At 43.6% G+C, this 21624-nt stretch overlaps 1 protein-coding gene across 2 annotated transcripts in view; it reads left to right on the top strand.

The window, feature by feature from the left end:
• The window catches only part of plagl2 (pleiomorphic adenoma gene-like 2), a 69601-nt gene that overhangs the window by 16640 nt on the left and 31337 nt on the right, over positions 1-21624 (top strand). The window contains exon 2 of one of the 2 annotated variants that reach the window (XM_055159839.1): positions 16705-16824. The exons of the other annotated variant lie outside the window; for it this stretch is intronic. The gene's annotated coding sequence lies outside the window, so the exon portion shown is untranslated. The remainder of the gene's footprint in view (positions 1-16704; positions 16825-21624) is intronic. 2 annotated transcript variants of the gene reach the window in all.

The following is a 21624-nucleotide window of genomic DNA, read 5'->3' as shown; positions in this document are numbered from 1 at the left end:
TACTGAGTTAAAACATGAAAACAGAACTAGTTCATTTGAAACAGTTTGCAGTGGTTCAAACTTCTTTCTCACTATGCCTGGCTACTGAAACTCTGTTCCAAATAGAAACCGACCGGAAAGGTTGGGTAGGTACTGGTACTGAAAAACGAATGTTCATTTGGCGCTCATGTTTTATATAGTCCTACACTTCTCCCAACAAAGCCCAGTGTGTCATCTTATGTGTAAAACAGAAGAACAGAGCAAGTCTCCAGTCTTTACAGTGTCTCAGAGTCAAAGTGTTATGCATAACAATAAATCCACATCTAATCATAATCTGTAGTGTCTGTGTAAAGCTGAAGCCAAACAGGTTACATGAACCAAACTCTGCCAAAATGCTCATCTTCCTCGGCCCTGGTAAAAGCGTGTTTTTTGGATTATAAGGTTCACCAGATTATAAGGTGCATTAAGTGAAACAAACAGATGACACTTGAGACTGGTCCTTAGTCCAGGCGTTCACAATCCATTGGCAGATCGTGGTGTAATTCACCCGGCGTTGCCTCCCTGTCTTGGTGAATGTATGTGATGAATGTGACTGTGGGTGGATCATTTAAATGTGTGTTTTTTTTGTTTTTTTTGTTTGTTTTTTTTTCCTACGAGGAGGACTCAAATATACATTGAGTAATAATGTGTTTAATGCAGCTTTGCACACATTTGTTTACATTTTACAAAAATTAAACTTAAAGGTTGTATAGAGGATTTTTTTAAGGGAAAAGAAATACAGCGACAGTCATTTTTCAAATGTTGCGCATGCGTGACACCACCTTCCTCCTCCACAGCTCCTCAGTAGAAACACCTCCTCCCGCCTCTTTACTCTAGAAATCACGCTTGTCAGTGCGCGTTCAGAATTACTGTTGAAGTGACCTGTCTAGAAATAATTTAGCGATCAACACGTCAGTCCCTAAACGAGATCTCCGAGAATCACCTCAGTTTGTCTTTGCTCCTTTTCCCCTTCTCTTCTTCTCTCAGCGACCTCAAAAACAGACTTTCTTTTGCGGTGAACTGGTCGTGGATTCTCGTCCGCCATCTCAACAAACTTTGTGCAAACTGCGAGGAAGCGACAGTTTGAAAAAGCCTCTAAAACCCGCTGCATAACATAATCCCTGCGAACCGCGAGTCAGTCACACTAGAAACGTAGGGAGTTTGATTGACAACCTAACAGCCAATAGAAAATGAGGTAGCTTTGTTTTCTATTGGCTGATGTTTATCTGGCCTCACTGCGTCCACAGTTGAAAGATTTTCATTCTTTTTTTTTTTTGGTCATCATAATTACAAGGCTGCTGTGTCTCTGTAATGGTATTTTAAACTTTCACTGACAATTTGAAACAAAAAAAATCCTCCATACAACCTTTAAACCACATCGCTCATTTGCATAAACTATATGCACTGGGAAAAAAAATGATGGTGAACTACTACTGTAGCCACAGCTGCCCTGGGGCAGACTGACAGAAGCGTGGCTGCCATTCCAATCGGCGCCATCGGTCCCTCTGACCACCACCATCACTCACACACACACCACTTTCATACTAGGCAATGTGGGTGAAGTATCTTGCCTAAGGACACACAATGATTGTATTTTTGCTGTGACGGTAACACAAATAACAATCAGCATGCTAACGTGCACTTCCTAATTCTCTGACAATATCTGTACAAAACACATTTGACTCAGATTTATGGGCTCTTACAGGCTCTTAAAAGCTATGGTAGATGTTCTGTTTTATTTTAGGCCTGATTTCATTTTCTGACAAACACTGTGACTGTGATTATATTTAATGATTGTGATTTATTAGGATGTAACAATAAGGGAAATATCGTGATATCATATCGTCAAAGTTCTCACTATAATATCATGGACCATCACAATATATCGAATCACAAGTCTCTTTGCTTAAATTAAGAGTTACGGTGCAGCAATAGTTAAAAAAAAATCCTTTGCTCCATTTCAGTGCAGACTACAAGAAGAAATAACAATTCTAACACTTTTAAGTGTTAGTTCTTTGGATTAAGTCTTGTCAAGGCATTTTAAGAGGAAAAAGTAGCAAAATATCACAATAAATATCATACCATGAGGTTCATACCGTGACGATATCGTATCGTGAGACTTGGATATCGTTACACCCCTACGATTTATGTTTTAATGAAAGCGTTCACATTTAAACATGTTCAGAAGAACTGACAAAAAGACTGAAATCTGAACAACACAAGAATCACATTTCAGAACAGGTTTGTACGGCTCTGAACTGAAGGGTTACACGCTTTTATGCAGAAGAAGACAGGAGATTTTGTTGTTTGTGGAAAAAAACGACGGGATTTCACAACTGCAGCCTTTGTGCGTTTCCAACTGTCTGTTCAAAGTGTGATTTGGGTTTGATTGTGATTGTTGCTGGAGCTCTGTTTTGTTGCAGACTACGGTAAAAGTTGGTTTGGTTTGTGGTTTTTGCTGCAGTGTGACCTCACCTGATCCTTCACCTCCTGCTCCCTGCACACACTCACCAAAACAACCAGGACTACACACACCAGCGCTGTGTTAGTCTGCGATTGATACTTTGCAGCGACATCGCACTGGAGGTGTTGTACATGTATGCCTATGGCGGAATACTGGGAAAATACAAAATGCTTTTAGACACATTTTCAGGAGCGTGTGGTCAGTCTGAGCTTTCATGATCCTGTTTAGGAGTTTGATTTTCAACTAAAACGTGAGAGTGATCAAAAGAAAAACTGTTGGGTAACTTTTAGAGATGTAACAATAACTGAAATATTGTGATATCGTATTGTCAAAAGTCTCACAATAATATCGTGGGCGGTCACAATAAATTGAATCACAAGTTTAGCACAAGCTTAGAAACATTGGGAACTACCGTATTTTGCGCACCATAGGGGCTCTGGATTATAAGGTGTGCTGTAACTGAATTTATTTTTGAAATGTTTTCACATATAAACCACACCGCATAAGGCGCATTAAACGAAACAAAACAGTTAGATAAGTCAGTCAAACTTTATTTAACGCATTCACAATAACTCTCTTGTTCATTTGTAAAACATAAAAAAAATACTGTCTGAGACGCTAAACTGTTAGGCTACGTTCACACTGCAGCCTGAAGTGACCCAAATCTGATTTTTTGGCCCCTATGAGACCTGTATCTGATCTTTTACAGACAGTCTGAATGACACAGATCAGATTTTTTCAAATGTGACCCAGGACACTTGGATATGTGCTCGTGAAACTGATACATATCTGATCTTTTGACATGCGACTTCAGTCTGAACGGCCAAAGTGCGTTCATCCACCTGCACGTTATCAACAAGACACAAACGTCACTATTCTGCGCTGAAGTAGGTGAAAATTGTTTATGAACTCCGTGTCACTGAAGTGAAGCACATCACCACTCACCACTCTTGGCTCCGTCTCCACATCCACATGTTCCTTTCAACGGACGTCGCTGCCAGCTGCCCCAAAAAACTCCACGACCAAAAAACCTCGTCCTTCTCCTTCTCAATCTCCTCCTTAAAACAAGTAAGTTGTTCATGTTCTGGCTCCGGTACGAGAGGAACTTTAAAATCTCCAGGTGTTCAATGCTGTAAACCGTAAACACAGAGCACACTCGCTGAGGTTGACGTCGTCGTGTCTCCAGTGCACATGTGGGACACTTTTGGGCCATTTAATGTTCACACAGGAGATCACATACAAGTCACATTTAACTGGAAATGTGAACGACCTCGCAAAAACATCGGATTTCACAAAAAAATCCGAATTGTGCATTAAGCCCTGCAGTCTGAACGTAGCCTTAGAGTATTCACAATAATTCATAATAGTTGAAACAGTTGGGTGATTCCGGCGTCCACACGTCCACATCCCTCTGTCATTATCCGAGTCAGTGTGGTTACTGTTCCCTGGAGTTCAGTGATGATTCGGGTCTTGGTGAAAGCTCGGACCACAGTTGATACTGATCCTTTTTTTTTTTTTTTTTAAAATAATTTTTATTTGCAAACTACATAGATTACAACAAATAGGAACCAAATGACATACAAGATACAAGACAGACATTACATACAAAAAGGAACAAAGATGACAGGGGTTGGTGACAGTGTGAACCTTATGTGCGTGTCTGTGTGTGTGCGCGTGTCTGTGTGTGTGTGCGTGTCTGTGTGTATATATGCGTGCGTGTGTGTATGTGTGTGTGTATGTGTGTGCATACGCGTGTGTATGTATGTGTGCCGGGGGGGGATAGACAGGCTATGCGGATGATTTAATGTTGACCTGTATTATTGTTATTTAATTTGAGTATTGAAAATTTGTTCAGTGTGTGTTGGCATTTTGCCTCAGATCCCCACTGAAGTGGGAGCAGGCCAAGCCACACTCATGCCCACCAAGGCGGGTGCGGGGGCCACCCCCAGGGCTCCGCACGTGGTCGCCCATCGACCAGGCCGGCCCACCCCCCAATGAACCACCTCCCGGTCTGAAATGCTCCCCCTCCCTGATATATATGTACATGTGCATACATTCACACGCACACATGCATGCACGCACCTGCCTGCACAGGAATGTGCACGCACATCCACATACACACAAGCCTACACACATACTCACACAATTCACACACATGAAACACATTCATCCCTGGTTGACTTGTGATGCATTAAAAAAAAAAAAAATTGGGTGTGATGCATTAAAAGTATCAGGGAGGTAAGGAGCTTGGGGGTCGACCAGAGAGTGAAGCCAGCACAGAGGGGAGACCCTGAGGGGACGTGAGAGCACGCAACCGGGCACCCGTAGGAGGACCCCCACACCCAACACCCAGGTGACAGCAGAGAGGGCCCAGCCCGCTAGGGACCTGAGGCAGACAACTTCGTGCTGTGTTCCTAAGTCTGTTAAAGTTCTATTTTATATAGCCTGTCTATCCCATCCCTGTTTCTTTATAAAATTAAGCGGTGTGTATGGCATTGTGTGTGTTTGTACAGGTGTGTGTGAGTGTGTATGGGTGTGTTATGTGTGTGTGCATGTGTGCATGTGTATGTACTCTCAGGACTTCATCTATTTTAATGTCAAGCAAAAGGTGATAGGCAACCAGACAAAGAAAAGTGTTAAAGAACGAGGAGGAGAAGAGTAATCAAATATGAAATTACATTTGTAGAAAATGGAGGCAGGTGGACCAGGGTGAGTGTGGTGCTGTTGTGCTGACGGGGGGAGTAGATGTGTATTCCAGAGAGATATGGTCAATGAGTAGGTTTTTCCAGTGTGTCAGATGTATGTTGTGTCTTGATTTCCAGTTCATGAGGATAGTTTTCTTGGCGATAGTTAGGGCCTCAAGGAGAGGTTTATGGTTTTTATTATCTATTGAGATTATTGAAAGGTCTCCTAGAAGACAGAGTGAGGGGGACATGGGGATGCGACAACCCATGAAGTGGGATAGTGAGTCCGTGATTCTTTCCCAGAAGTGCCTGATGGGTGTGCAATGCCAGAAGGCGTGAATATAAGTGTCGGGGAGGTTTTGTGTGCAATTTGTGCAGTTAATTTCTGATGTGAAACCCATTTTCAGCATTTTTTGACCAGTGTAGTGAGTTCTGTGGAGTACCTTATATTGTATGAGTTGTAGATTTGCATTTTTTGTCATGAGATAAATGTTTTTACAGATCTGGGTCCAGAAGTTGGCATCACGAGTGAGGGAGAGATCTTGTTCCCATTTTATTGACGGTAATGATATAGTTTGGTCGGAGTGAGATATTATTTTATAAATCTTTGAAAGGAGTTTTTTGGGGTTGGGGATATTGATTAATTCTGAGATTGCAGGGGAAAGGCATAGATTTGCTGTACTAGAATTAATTTTTGACTGTATCGAGGATTTGAGTTGTGAATATTCCAGAAACTGATTACTTGTGATGCCAAACTCCTGGACCAGGTATGGGAATGATACCAGGGTGTTATTATGGAAGAGGTGTTTTAAATGTGTGATGCCCTTTTGCACCCAGGAGTGAAAATTAAGTGTTTTTTTGTTGCTAAGAAAATCAGGGTTATTCCAGATGGGGGTGAAGTTAGATAGTGAGATAGTTGAACATGTGATTTTGTGGAATTTCCACCAGGCTGTCAGAGCGGATGCTATGGTTGTTACTTTGAAACATGGATGTCGTTTGATTGATTGGCTGAGAAAAGGGATATCTGAAATCTGAATGTCCTTACAGAGTGTTTCTTCTATGTCTAGCCAGGTGTAATCTGAGTGACTGGGGTGTGTCCACTTGTATATGTACTGTAACTGATTTGACAGAAAGTAATGATAGAAGTGTGGTGCATCTAATCCGCCTGTTGCTTTGGGTTTTTGAAGTGTTGTCAGTTTGATCCTTGGTGGCTTATTTTTCCAGTAGAACTTGGTGATTATTGAGTCGAGGGAGCTGAACCAGGTGTTGTTGGGTTGGATTGGAATCATTGAAAAGAGGTGATTTATTTTGGGAAGTATTTTCATTTTGATTATTGCTATTCTGCCCAGAATGGATAGTGGTAGATTCCTCCAGTGGTATAGATCGTTGTCTATTGTTTTGAGAAGTGGAGTGAAGTTGAGTCCAGTCAGCTCTGACAGCCTGGAGGAAATGTTAATGCCCAAGTATGTGATGTGACCGGTGCATAAAGGAATATGTGATGTATGAGCTGTCGCATCCCATTTGGTGTTGTGTAATGGGAGAATGGAGGATTTTGTCCAGTTTATTGAGTAGTCAGAGATTTTAGAGAATGATTCAATGAGGGTAATTGTTTCCTGTAGAGATGATTGTGGTTTCTGGAGTGTAAGTAGGATGTCATCAGCATAGAGATTTATTGTATGTTGCATATGAGCTTTGAAGTTTGAGTTTGAAATCCTTGTATGTGGGGGTTCTGACGGATGGCTATTGCGAGTGGCTCAATGAAAATGGTGAATAGGGAGGGGGAGAGTGGGCATCCTTGCCTAGTCTCTCTGTGCAGTGTGAAGCATTGTGATGTTAGACCATTAGTAATGACAGAGGCTGAAGGTGAAGTGTACAAAATTTTGATCCAGTTAATAAATGATTCCCCAAAGCCAAATTTGTGTAGTGTGGCGAAGAGAAATTTCCAGTTTACCTTGTCAAATGCTTTTTCTGCATCTAAGGTTGCTATGATGGCGTCTTCTTCTTGTAATGATGAGTAGTGGATTAAATTGAACAGTCTGCGTGTATTATTAGATGCTTGTCTACCTTTGATGAAACCTGTCTGATCTGGGTGAATTATGTGAGGGGTGACCTGTTCTATTCTATGGGCGAGAGCTTTGCTGAGGATTTTTATGTCTACGTTAATGAGAGAGATAGGGCGGTAATTTGATGGTAGGGTGTGGTCTTTATTCGGTTTGGGGAGGAGTGAGATGATAGCTAAATTCATATGTTCTGGAAATCTGGACTTTTGTTTGATTTCAGTTATTGCTTTGGTGAATAGTGGTGCTAAAATGGACCAAAAGTGTTTATAGAACTCAGCAGGGAAGCCATCGGGACCGGGTGCTTTGTTGTTTGGCATAAGGTTGAGGGCTGTGGAGAGGTCTTTTTCTGTTATCTGTGAATCTAACATACTAATCTGTTCTGTATTAAGTTGTGGTGTTTTGATGTTCCTGAGAAATGAGTCTATGTCTTCTTGTTTTGGGTCCTGTTCAGATGAATATAATTTTTCATAAAAATTTCTGAATATTTCATTTATTTCCTGTGGTGAGTAAGTGAGCTTCCCTGCTGAGTTTCTGATGGTGGGAATTGTATTTTTTTTCTTGATTTCGTTTGATTTGATTTGCCAGATATTTACCAGATTTATTGTTGTGATGAAAATGTTCTTGTCGAAGTCTGTGAATTAAGAATTGTGTTTGTTTATTTGTTATGTTGTTAAGTTGGAGTTGATATTTCCTTAAGTCATTCTGAGTTTCTGTTGTTGAATTATTAGCATTAAGTGTTTCTAATTGCTTGATCTTAAGTTCTAGACTTGCTTCTTTTTCTTTTTCTTTCTTTTTTTTATGGACAGAAAATGAAATTATTTTACCTCTTAAAACTGCTTTGCCTGTTTGCCAGAGAAGTGTGGATGATGACTTTGGGGAATCATTTATTTCTAAGAAGGATGCCCACTCTCTTTTGATATAACTGTCAAAATCTGGGTCATTGAGGAGGGATAGGTTGAAGCGCCATCTAGGGGCCTGTTTATGTTGCTTGTTTGTGTTCCATGTAATTGTAACTGGGGCATGGTCACTGATGATGATAGGGTGAATTCTTGATTCGGAAATGTCTAATATAACTGAATTACTGGTCAGTAAGAAATCAATACGGGAGTATGAATGATGTACCGGTGAGTAAAAGGTGTATTCTCTGGTGGTTGGGTGCTGTAATCGCCAACTATCGCCAAGACAAAATCCTTCATGTACTGTTTTACTATTTCAGTAGATTGCCAGATGCGTTTGTTGTTTGTGTTATTGGAACGGTCAAGTGATGGGTCTATGATTGTGTTAAAGTCGCCTCCGATTATGACTGGACAGTTGGAGATGTTTGAGATGGAAGAGAAGAAGGAGTGGAAAAAAGAAGGGTTATCTGTATTTGGGCCATAGATATTACCAATTGTTACCGGGCTATTGTTGATTGATATATTAATAATAACAAAACGCCCTTCAGGGTCTGTGATAGTTGTATTGTGGATAAAAGCTATTTTTTTGCTGATTAATATGCTCACGCCTCTTTGCTTGGAGTTGTAATAAGAAGAGAAGGAGTGGGTGAATTCTGAAGTTTTTAATTTATGGTGGTCTATATGTGAGAGATGGGTTTCTTGTAATAAACAGATGTCTGCCTGTAGATTATGAAGATAATTGAGTATTTTTATTTTCTTTGTCTGGGAGCCAATACCACGAATGTTCCAGGTTACAATTTTAAGGGAAGCCATTTAAAGAGATTGTTAGACTATAAGATATTGTACTGATGTGGATGTGTCTGTATATGTCCATGTACTGTGTCCATGCGTGTCTGTGCGCGTACTTGTCGGCGAAGTATATGTGTGTCTGTGTGAGTGCGTGTGTGCATGTGTGAGCGCGCGTGCGTGCAGGTATGATAAAATAACAAGATGACATTGAGGGAAAACGAAACAGAGGGAGATCAAAACAGACGAGACAGACAAAAAGAGCCAATGATAGAATGATACTGTGCTGAACAGAGTGCATAATTGAGGTGAAGTGAAACAAATAAGTCCAGAGTTGATTTACCTTACGGAGAGGGAGGGGGCGGGGCATAGTCAGTAGTACTTTAGAATAGCCAGGGGGTAATGTCTTTGTCTCGGAATAACTGTCCATCGATGTATAATCTGTCCACTGAGATGACCACTTTCTTACCATCTTTCAACATCTGCCTGCGTATGGGGAAGAGCTGTTTGCGTCGGAGATTAATTTCTGGTGGGTATTGTTCATTGAGTCCAAAGTCCGTTCCGTTCAGTTGATACTGATCCTTAACCCGGGCGTCCATGATCCGTTGGCAGATCGTGGCGTAAGTGGCTCGGCGCTGTCTCTCTGTCTTGTGAATGTGTGTTCTCCTTCTCTCATCCACTGCTCCCACACAGCTCACACTTTCACTTTAGAACAGCCTTGAGTTTAAAGTGGGTGTTGTGAGCGTGTCTCTTGATAGGTGCATTTTGATATTAAAAGGAATCACAGTCTGTATTACTCCTGATGCTCCTGACTACGGGAGCCTTAATTCTGCAAGTGGAGCGGCTTTGTAGTTTACTAAAGTCGTACTAAGACACTCCAATACATTCATATATAAGGCGCTCTGATTTATAAGGCGCACAGTCCTTTTTGATGAAATTAAAGGATTTTAGGTGTGCCCTATAGTGCAAAAAATACAGTACTTATCCTACGATTAATTTCAGTGAAGAGACATGTTTTTTACTTGAATTCTTGGGATTATGATGGAAATAATTCACATCAAAATCATATCAAGGTCTTTCAAAAGCAAAAAAAAATCACAATAAATATCATATCATGAGTGCATATCGTGAAAATATTTTACCAAAAGATTTGGATCTCGTTACATCATCAGTCACAAACTACTAATGAGTAGTTTGTGACTGTCATGTAGCGTCAGCAGACGTCCCGATTTATCCAGACAGTCCCAGTTTTGAGTCAGTGTCTCCTGCCCCAGTGGATTTATCTAAAACCTGTCATGGTTCATGTTCTGTAGTTGTTGTTTTTGCTTATTTTGGTTGCTCTTTTCCTGTCTTGTCTCCTTGTGATTTGAGTTTTACTTCGTATCTGTTGATAATTTGTCGTGCCCTGATGTGTTTCACCTGTGTCTGTACTTTTATACTCTGTGTTCTAATCTGAGCTTTGTTAGTCCATTGTATTTGTTATCTTATCTTGTCCTGTCATGTCAGTTTAGTTTTGAATTTAGGATTTATTGGATTTATGGATTTTTAGATCTTTCTTGGTTATTAAAGAACTTTTACAGCAGACCTGCATTTTGGGTCTTCCCTTAGTTTCTATGTAACAAAACCATTAATTTGTCCCAGTTTTATACAAGAAATGTAAAAAAAAAGAACAAAGAGAGTAGGGGTGTGCAAAAATACTGAAATATCGATATATCATATTGTTTCATGTGATGATGCAGTATGGATATCGTGGACTGTATTTTAGTATTTTTTGGCATATTTTACTAAATTATTTTGTTACAGATACAGTTTTGTTGCTTGTTTAGAGGAAGGAAACTCTTTTTATGTGACACATTTGACATTTTCACTGTTTTGATGATACAAATGTTTGTGTTTCATATGAACTTTGCACAAGAAGTGGTTTAACAAAGACTTTTAGTATCACAGCCATGATTTTGTCTTTATTTTTTACTGAACTGTATCGAATATTTGAAATATATCGTATCAAATCAAAAGCTCACTGTATCGAGGTATGTATCATATCGTGGCTCATGTATCGAGATATGTATCATATCAGCTTCTTAATGATCCCCAGTCCTAAACGAGAGGCATAAATTGTCACTTGTTTAGGTAAAATACAGAAAAGCAGCTTAAAAATGTCCAAAACACAAAAGAATGTGAGTATACTGACTCACATGTTGGTCATGAATGAGCCGAGTGCAGAACAGTTTTCTTTCATTACACACTCACTTCACTATTTTATTCTTACCAACCACCACAAACTGAGGGTGTTCCAGTTTTTGATTATGAAAACGTGGTTACTCTCTTGTGATGTTATTAGAGATGGACTTGTTTAACAGACAGTGTTGGGAGTAACGTGTTCTAAAAGTAACAAATTACTGTAATGCAATGCTTTGTGCAGTAATGTGGCATTACAGGGAAAACTAGAAAAGCACTCAGAGAGCGCAGACCTCCGCCAAGGACTACCCCCACTTTTTATATAAATTGCGATAAAATCAGTCTTCTGGATCAGATCCGGATCAGCCTTTGGAATATGAAAGAGGATCTCATTGTCCATCCCTGAGTCAAATTTCATGGGGTTTGGTCAATAATCAAGCGAGATATTGAGAAACAAAATTTTTGGCCCCATTTACCACATTGTTAACTAAAATTTCAAAGTGATCCAGAATCCAGGATTTCTTCCGGATCACCCCCAAAATGAAATCAGTTCTTCCTTTTCACATTTCCAACAAATCCTGAAAATTTCATCAAAATCGGTCTATAACTTTTTGAGTTATGTTGCTAAAAGACAAACAAACAAACGCTGGCAAAAACATAACCTCCTTGGCGGAGGTAAAAATTGTAATATTTTACTCGGTACAAATGTGAGTAACACACGTTACAATGCTTTTTAACCTGGATTGAAGTGGTGGGTTTTTCTTCATACAGCAGCAATGAAACACCAGAGACGCACCTGCATAGACCGTCAGGTGACTGCGAGCAAAGAACCAGAGCAGAACTCCACGCTTCACAGGGCTGAACGCAGCTGACGCCTGATCGCACCTTGCAGACACCCTGTTCCATGGACTCGGGGTTCTCTCAGGGGCAGAACTAGATTCCAAGTTCTATTCCTGGTTTAGACCTGGTTTAGTCCTGGTTTAGACCTGGTTTAGTCCCGGTTTAGTCCCGGTTTAGTCCTGGTTTAGTCCCGGTTTAGTCCTGGTTTAGACCTGGTTTAGTCCCGGTTTAGTCCCGGTTTAGTCCTGGTTTAGTCCTGGTTTAGTCCTGGTTTAGTCCTGGTTTAGACCTGGTTTAGTCCTGGTTTAGTCCCGGTTTAGTCCTGGTTTAGTCCTGGTTTAGTCCCGGTTTAGACCTGGTTCAGTCCTGGTTTAGTCCCGGTTTAGACCTGGTTTAGACCTGGTTTAGTCCCGGTTTAGACCTGGTTCAGTCCCGGTTTAGTCCCGGTTTAGACCCGGTTTAGACCTGGTTTAGTCCTGGTTTAGTCCTGGTTTAGTCCTGGTTTAGTCCCGGTTTAGTCCCGGTTTAGTCCCGGTTTAGTCCTGGTTTAGACCTGGTTTAGACCTGGTTTAATCCTGGTTTAGTCCTGGTTTAGTCCTGGTTTAGTCCCGGTTTAGACCTGGTTCAGTCCTGGTTTAGTCCCGGTTTAGACCTGGTTTAGACCTGGTTTAGACCTGGTTTAGACCTGGTTTAGTCCTGGTTTAGTCCTGGTTTAATCCTGGTTGAGACCTGGTTTAGACCTGGTTTAGTCTTGGGTCACTTCTGGTTCAGCTCTGGTTTAGTCCTCGGTTCAGTCCTGGTTTAGTCCTGGTTTGGTCCTGATTTAGTCCTGGTTTAGTCCTCAGTTCAGTCCTGGTTTAGTCCTCGGTTCAGTTCTACTTTAGTCCTAGTTTAGTCCTGGTTTAGACCTGGTTTAGTCCTGGTTTAGTCCTCAGTTTAGTCCTGGTTTAAACCTGATTTAGTCCTGGTTTAGTCCTGGTTTAGTCCTGATTTAGTCCTGGTTTAGTCCTGGTTTAGACCTGGTTTAGTCCTGGTTCAGCTCTGGTTTAGTCCTCTGTTTAGTCCTAGTTCAGTCCTGGTTCAGTCCATATACGGCACAAAAGTTCAGCATCTTTACAGTTATTTTGGTGAGAGTCTCTTAAAGTGCTGTAATAGTCGTGTAATGTTTTACATTTTAAATACAGTAATATTATAATGTAAAAAATGACTTTGAAATGACAGAAACAAATCATAAACAAATAACACATTAGAGTTTTAAAGTCACTTGTCCAACAGTGTTAACAGCACACATCAGCTCACCTGTTGTAGCTGCAGATAAATCAGTTCCTTCTGGTCAGATTGTGTTTAAATAAAGGTCAGATTAAGGTCGATCGGAGCTTCAGGCAGAGCAGTGCCTACAGTTAACATCACCTGTAAAGACTCTGTAGACCACACTGGACTTTACCATGAAATCTCCAACAGGTAAATTCACAAATGTTGAACGTGATCAGTAAATATGACGGACGTGCAGAATGTGTGATGACAAAAGGCGTCTGGATGTGGATCAGCACGACAGAAATGTGTTAAACGTGGCTTTAATTTAGTAAAAGTTCTGCACTGTGTCTTTAAAAAGCCGTTGTGGTTTAAGTGTGAGATTCATGTGAAAGAAAGTGCACACATGTGTCCTTCTGTGGGACGTCTGTGGAACACTCCCCTCCTCTCTCTCTATCTCTCTCTCTCCTCCCTCCTCCTCTCTCTCTCTCTCTCTCTCTCTCTCTCTCTCTCTCTCTCCCCCTTCTCTCCCTTTCCTCTCTCTCTCTTTTCTCAACTCTCTCTCTTCTCCTCATCTCTCTCTCTTCCCCCTTCTCTCCCTCTCTTCTCTCTCTCTCTTTCCTCCCCTCTCTCTTCTTCTCCTCTCTCTCTCTTCTCTCCACCTCTCCTTTCTTGCTCTTCCCTCCCCTCTTTCCCTCTCTCTCTCTTTCATCCCCTCTCTCTCCCCCCTTTTCTCTCCACCTTCCCTCTCTTGCTCTTCCATCTCCTCTCTCTCCCTCTATCTCTCTCTCCCTCTCTGTCTCTCCCCCACTCTCTTCCTTCCTCCTCTCCCCTCTCTCTCCTTCTCTTCTCACTCTCTCTTTTTCTCTCTCTCTCTCTCTTCCCTTCTCCCCCTCACTCTCTCTTCCTCCTCTCCTCTCTCTCCTTCTCTTCTAACTCTCCCCCTCTCTCATTTCCTCCTCTTTCCCCCTATTTTTCTCTCTCTCCATCGCTGTCTCTTCCTCCTCCTCACCTTCTCTCCTCCCTCTCTCTCTCTCTCTCTCTCTGCTCACCCATCCCCCCCTCTCTCATTCAGCACTTCATTCTGTCATTCTTTCCTCGAGTGTCCCCCTTCACACCATTCTTCTCTTGGAGCTTTGAATTTGTCTTTTTGGACTTTTCCTTTTTTGGACTTTCTCCTGCCCCTCTCTCTCTCCTTCTCTCTCTTTTCTTTCACCCCTCCCCCTTCTCTTCTCCACACTTTCTTGTTTATGTTGTTTAGGTGCTGATACTTATTTGACTACGTATGTACTACATATAAATACTACAACAAATACTACGTACAAATACTGCATTCAAAAATACTACTAAACATGTTTGAACCTCAGAATAACTCTTTGTCTCTCCTCTTCATTCCTTCTCTCTCCTCTCCTTACCTTTGAAAGCTGTCCTCTCCTTCCTCTCTCTCCCCTCCCTCCCGCTCTCTCTTGTCCTCTCCCTCTCCTCTCCTCTTTCTCCTTTCCTCCTTCTCTCCTCTCATCTTTTCAGAGCACTGTGAAAGCTGTCCTCTCTCCTTCCTCCCTCATCTCTCTCTCCTCCCTCTCTCCTCTCGTCTTTTCGGAGCACTGTGAAAGCTGTCTTCTCCTCTCTCTCCTCCCTCTCTCCCCTCCTCTCTTTTCTCCTCTTTTCAGAGCCTGTGAAAGTTGTCCTTTCCTCCCTCCCTCCCTCTCCTCTCCTCTCCTCCCTCTCTCCTTTCTCCTTTCTCCTCTCATCTTTTCGGAGCACTGTGAAAGCTGTCCTCTCTCCTCTCCTCTCCTCTCTCTTCTCCTCTTTTCAGAGCCTGTGGAAGCTGTCCTCTCCTCCTTTTCTCCTCTCTTCTTTTTGGAGGTTTGTGAAAGCTGTCCTCTCCTCTCTCTCTCTCTTTTCTGTCCTCCCTCTCTCCTCCTCTTTCCGGAGCCTATGAAAGCTGTTCTCTCCTCCCTCCCTCATCTCCCTCCCTTCCTCCTCTCCTCTCCTCTCCTCTCTCTTCTCCTCTTTTCAGAGCCTGTGAAAGCTGTCCACTCCCCAGCTCCCTCATATCGCTTTCCTCCCTCTCTCCTGTCGTCTTTTCGGAGCGTTGTGAAAGCTGTCCTCTCCTCCCTCCTCCCTTGCTCCTCTCGTCTTTTCGGAGCGTTGTGAAAGCTGTCCTCTCCTCCCTCCTCCCTTGCTCCTCTCGTCTTTTCGGAGCGTTGTGAAAGCTGTCCTCTCCTCCCTCCTCCCTTGCTCCTCTCGTCTTTTCGGAGCGCTGTGAAAGCTGTCCTAATTGAATGATAAAGTGTTCCGGGATGGAGAGCGCTGAATGGATCACAATGAACTGACTGTGTGTGGCAAAGAGAGGGATGAAGAGGAGGAGGAGAAAGAGAGAGAGAGAGAGGAGAGAGAGAGAAAGAGAGAGAGAGGGGGAAAATTTGGAGGCAGAGGGAAAGGAGGAGGAGAGAGAGGAGGAGACAAAATTGTACACAACAATTTGACAAACCTGAATTGATGTGCGGGAGTGACTTAGCACAGAGAGCAAAAGGAGGGGGGGGGGGCTCAGAGCGATAACAACAGAAGTAAACCTGATAAAGGACGCCACATTTCAGGAGAATTTGCCTGATTCAGGCTGCGATTTGCTTCTCCCCGAGTTTGAGGAGGTGTGACCCGACTTTGTGTGTTTGTGTACGATGTTGAAGCCGCTTCACTCCTCGTGTGTGTGTGTGTGCGTGCATGGACGTGTGTGTGTGTGTGTGTGACTCTTGAGCTGCTCTGTCTGATCATAACCACCAAATAAATCTGTCCAATTAACTGAATTTTGATCACAATTTCGATTTGTGTGTTAAACGATCTCCAAACTTATATCAGCGAGTTGAAACGATTTACGTGCAGGCGAAAGTGAGGACCGGGGCGCGACGACTGTAGTTTTGTGAGGATTTATGTGGCGCCCCTGCAAGCACTTGGTGTCGTACGCGTTGTCGGTAATGCGCGTAATTGGAGCTACAATACTGATTACATCTATGGACTTATGGAGTATCACAGCAGGACTCACATCTGCCTCACTACTTCATAGATCTTTCTGCCACTGGACTTATTTTCTCGTCTTCAGCGTTTACTCTGCTCCACATGTAAACAAACAGCGCCGTGTGATGACATCATCATGTCTCGGTTTGGTCGTGCAGGTGTGAGTGGAGAACATACAATCCACAGCAATCAGCACAATGTGAGTCACCATAAAGCAGGGGTGCCCAATACGTCGATCGCGATCTACCAGTTGATCGCCAAGGTCGTGTGGGTAGATCGCCGTGTCTTAGAACTCGTCTCGGACTCGATCGCGTTTGGACTCGGTCTTGTCTCTCACTCGAGGTCTGACACTCAACAAACGCACATCGTGACAAACACAGATGCATTTGTCACTTTTGTTAGACAAACTTCAGCCAAATGTGGCAGTAGGTCTGTTCTGTAGATCCGCTCTATGCTGTAGACCTGCTTTGTGCCAACACTGGAACACAAATTTAGACTGGTTTTTGCTTCAGGTTTCATCTTGCTCTTCTAATCAGCCGCACTGTGGGAGGGGCTTGTGTTCGCCGTACGCAGGAAGGAGCCAGAGCGTGAAAAGGCGAGGGGCGGCGTGCTGACGTGAGGCAGATGGACAGGTAGGATGTTTAGGAAGTTGAACCTGCCCTGTGATGCACGCTGGTACACGAGGGCACACGCTGTCGCAGACGAGCCGTGCGTAGGGAGCGTGTGTGTGTGATGCACCGTAGAGTCTCCGCGGGTTTCAAATGAGCGCACAGGCTGCACTGAAACGCCCCACACGTTCCAGCACCCCGCTACAAGTTTATTACCAACAGCAGCGGCCGTAATGAAATATGATCACACTTGTTGAGTGTCAAACCTCGAGTGAGAGACAAGACCGAGTCCAAACGCGATCGAGTCCGAGACGAGACACGGCGATCTACCCACACGACCTTGGCGATCAACTGGTGGATCGCGATCGACGTATTGCGCACCCCTGCTTTAGTTGACGTGCAGATGTCTGTGAACCATTTTAGCCTCATCTGAAACACAAACCTCAGCTTTTGAAAACCCCCCTCCCTCCTTCTTCCCTCTCCCCTCTCTCCCCTCTCTCTCCTCTCCCTCCCCCTCTCTCTCTCGTCTCATCCTCTCTCTTTCACGCACTCTTTTGGGGAGCATGCAGACGTAGTGAGCTGGAAGACCACCCTCTGACTTTCATTCATCTGTTTTTAGGTTTTTAAAGAGGAGAAAGAGAGAGGGAGGAACGGACAGAAAGAGAGAGAGGGAAAGGGGAGAGGAGGCAGAAGAGAGAGAGGAAAGTTGTGTTTAAAACGTGTTAATGCATAACCTTCCGTACAGAGAGGGTTACAAGAATCAAGGACAAACAAATTAGGAAAAAAAGTCTTTATATTTGATCCAAATTACAAACATTTTCTGAATTAAAAAAAAATTTCCCCCCATTCCGCTTCTTTTCTCCTGACTCTCTCCTCTTTTTTCTCTCTCCTCTCCCTTTCTTCTCTTTTCTTCCTCTTCCCTCACTCTCTCCCTCCTCTCGTGCTCCTCCTCTCCTCGCTCTCTCTTCCCTCTCTCGTCTTATTCCCTCCCTCTCTTCTCTCCCCTCTCCTTCTCTCTTCTCCTCTCTTTTCTTCCTCTCTCCCTCCCCTCACGCTCTTCCTCTTTTTGTTTCCCTCATCTCTCTCCTTCCTCTCTCCCGTTATTCCCCCCTCTCTCCTCTCCTCCCCTCTCCTCCTCCCTCCTCTCCTCTCTTCCTCTCTCCCTCCTCTCACTTTCCTCCTCTTCTTCTTTCCCTCTCGTCCTTCTCTCTCCTCTTATTCCCTTCCTCTCTTCTCTCCCCTCCCCTCTCTCCTCCCCTCTCCTCTCTCCCCTCTTTCCTTTTCTCTCCTCTCTCCCTTTTCTCCTCTCTCTTCCCTCTCGCTCCCTCTTCTCGCACTTCTCCTCTTCTTGATTCCCTCTCTCCTTCCTCTCTCCTCCTATTCCCTCCCTCTCTTCTTTCCCCTGCCCTGTCTCCCCCCTCTCTCCTCCTCTCTTCCTCCCCTCTTTCCTCCTCTCTCCTCTCCTCTCGTGTTCCTCCTCTTCTTGATTCCCTCTCCTCTCTCCTTCCCTCACCCCTCTCTCTTCTCTCCTCACCTCTCTTCTCTCCCATGTGCAGTTTTTCCTGTGATTTTCAGAACGTGATCATGTTTCAGAAATATGTGTGGAATGTTCTGCCCACCGCGTCTCCAGCCTCTGTTTATGTCCCACACATTTGTACAGCTCCAACTCTGTGCCGGAAATCCTACAACACACACCTGAGGGGCCGAAACACACACACACACAACATACAACACACACAACACAAAACACACACAAAACATACACAAAACATACAACACACGTTCACCTGAGGGTCCAGCTACAGCTACAGCTCCAACTGTACACCGGAAATCCTACAACACACACCAGAGGGCCCACAACACACACAATACACACACACACACACACACACACACACACAACACACAATACACAAAACACACCGGAGGGTCCAAAAGGCCTAAAACACCCAGCACACACAACACACATGTTGACCTGAGAATCCGCACACATCACACATCTGCTCCTGAGTATTTCTATTTTTATCTTTTCATCTGTCCATCCAACTACAACACAACATCTGGGAGGGCATCTGACACACAGGGACATGCAGCATTAGGACGGGAGGGCATCTGACGCACAGGGACATGCAGCATTAGGACGGGAGGGCATCTGATGTGTTTTGTAGTGGAACAATAGGTGTTGTTTTAGCCTCAGCTGACTGTGCCAGAGTTTGAGATTGTTTGTTGCTGACGCCATGAAACACACACACAGACAGAGAGAGAGAGAGAGAGACAGGGGGAGAGAGGGAGAGAGAGAGAGAGAGAGAGAGACAGGGGGAGGGAGGGAGAGAGAGAGAGAAAGAGAGAGAGAGAGAGAGACAGGGGGAGGGAGGGAGAGGGAATGACCCACTCGGGGGGTGTGGTGTGTGTGAGTGGTGTAGCAGATTTGCAGCCTCTCTTCTGTCAGTCTGCCCAAGGGCAGCTGTGACAACTTACAGTAACTCACCACTGAATGGAACAATGTGGAGAGTCTGTGAGAGTCTGGAGAAGTGTGAGATCAGTGACCACTTTCACTTTCACTTCAGACCAACACTCTATATGTGAAGAGATATGTGTATGTGTATATGATATATATGTGAATATTATATATATATATATATATATATATATATATATATATATATATATATATATATATATATATATATATATATATATATATATATATATATGTGTGTGTGTGTGTGTGTATATATACTTCCAGCTTCCAGCTCCATCTGACTTAGATTGAACTAGAAAAGCACTCAGAGAGCGCAGACCTCCGCCAAGGACTACCCCCATTTTTTATATAAATTGCGATAAAATCAGTCTTCTGGATCAGATCCGGATCAGCCTTTGGAATATGAAAGAGGATCCCATTGGCCATCCCTGAGTCAAATTTCATGGGGTTTGATCAATAATTAACCAAGATATTGAGAAACAAAATTTTTGGCCCCATTTACCACAATGTTAACAAAAAATTCAAAGTGATCCAGAATCCAGGATTTCTTCCGGATCACCCCCAAAATGAAATCAGTTCTTCCTTTTCACATTTCCAACAAATCCTGAAAATTTCATCAAAATCGGTCCATAACTTTTTGAGTTATGTTGCTAACAGACAAACAAACAAACAGACAAACAAACAAATAAACAGACAAACACCGGCAAAAACATAACCTCCTTGGCGGAGGTAAAAATTGTCCTCGTTTGCTCCTCTCCTCCTCTGCACCTCGTCTGTTCCTCTCCTCTGCACCTCGTCTGTTCCTCTCCTCTGCACCTCGTCTGTTCCTCTCCTCCTCTGCACCTTCTGTGTTCCTCTCCTCCTCGTCTGCACCTCCTCAGACTCAAGCTTATACCATGTTTTTGTTTTTATCACAACCCAACTGGAGCTTTATCTGACATGCACGGTTCTGTGTGACGTGCACTGTTCTGTGTGACATGCATGGTTCTGTGTGTAACGTGCATGCTCGAAGCCCTCACACACACGCGCTTACATGCACGCTCACATGCACATGTACAGCTCAGTGGATGAGTCCAGTACTTACAGAAATATGAACCATAAACCAGTTCAAAACACCTGCAAACTCCACCTGAGACTGTGAGCAGGTCTCAGGTTCATACAGACTCTCTGCATTGACGTCACACTTGTATGTTTTTCAACTAAAAAGTGAGAGTGACTGAAAAACTGCTGGCTAATGCGAGTGAGCGTGTGACCAACAAGCCTCAGATAGAGCAGTGCCTACAGTTAACATCACACCTTCAGGGAATGTTGATGACATCATTTGTTGTACAGTGAGCTCACGTCACAACTTCATACAAACTGGACTTGTGTTCACTACAGGCTGATGTGAGGATGCAGAGACAGAGACCATCACAGTGACTGTAGGACAGAGAGAGAGAGGAAGAGGGTCTGTGTTTGACTCTGGTCCCTTTGGCAGAGAGAGAGAGAGAAAGACATATGTAGAGAGACTGTCAGTGTCTGTAGGAGCAGGGAGAGCGAGAGATAGAGAGACAGAAGAGAGGAGGACAGGGTGTGTGTTTGGCTCTGGTCCCTTTGGCTGAGAGCCACATCTGGGCTGCTGCCAGAAGGGCTTTCCCCGCCACACCTCCACCAGCACACTACTCTCTCTCTTTCCCTCTCTCCTTCTCTTCTGTCTCTCTCTCTCTGTCTCTCCTTACACACCTCCACCAGCACTCTACTCTCTCTCTTTCCCTCTTTTCATCTCCTTCTCTTCTCTCTCTCTCTCTCCTCACACACCTTCACCTGCACACTCTACTCTCTCTCTTTTCCTCTCTCCTTCTCTTCTGTCTCTCTCTCTGTGTCTCTCCTTACACACCTCCACCAGCACTCTACTCTCTCTCTTTCCCTCTCTCCTTCTCTTCTGTCTCTCTCTCTCTGTGTCTCTCCTTACACACCTCCACCAGCACTCTACTCTCTCTCTTTCCCTCTCTCCTTCTCTTCTGTCTCTCTCTCTCTGTCTCTCCTTACACACCTCCACCAGCACTCTACTCTCTCTCTTTCCCTCTTTTCATCTCCTTCTCTTCTCTCTCTCTCTCTCTCCTCACACACCTTCACCTGCACACTCTACTCTCTCTCTTTTCCTCTCTCAGAATCTTTCTCTTCAGTCTCTCTCTCCTTCACACACCTCCATCAGCACACTCTACTCTCTCTCTTTTCCTCTCCTTCTCTTCTCTCTCTCTTTCACTGTCCTCTGTCTCTCTGCTCTGGATGAGTCTCGTCTTGTTTTGGTGTTATTTTGTCACTCAGGGTTAAGTGAGGAGAGCGCTGACTGTTGGCTCACC

Source organism: Boleophthalmus pectinirostris, unplaced genomic scaffold, assembly GCF_026225935.1.
Source record: "Boleophthalmus pectinirostris isolate CB_2022bp ecotype Guang Dong unplaced genomic scaffold, ASM2622593v1 HiC_scaffold_2823, whole genome shotgun sequence".
Taxonomy (NCBI): Eukaryota; Metazoa; Chordata; class Actinopteri; order Gobiiformes; family Gobiidae; genus Boleophthalmus; species Boleophthalmus pectinirostris.
Note: the sequence above shows the minus strand (reverse complement) of the source record. Positions and strands in the feature narration are given on the sequence as shown.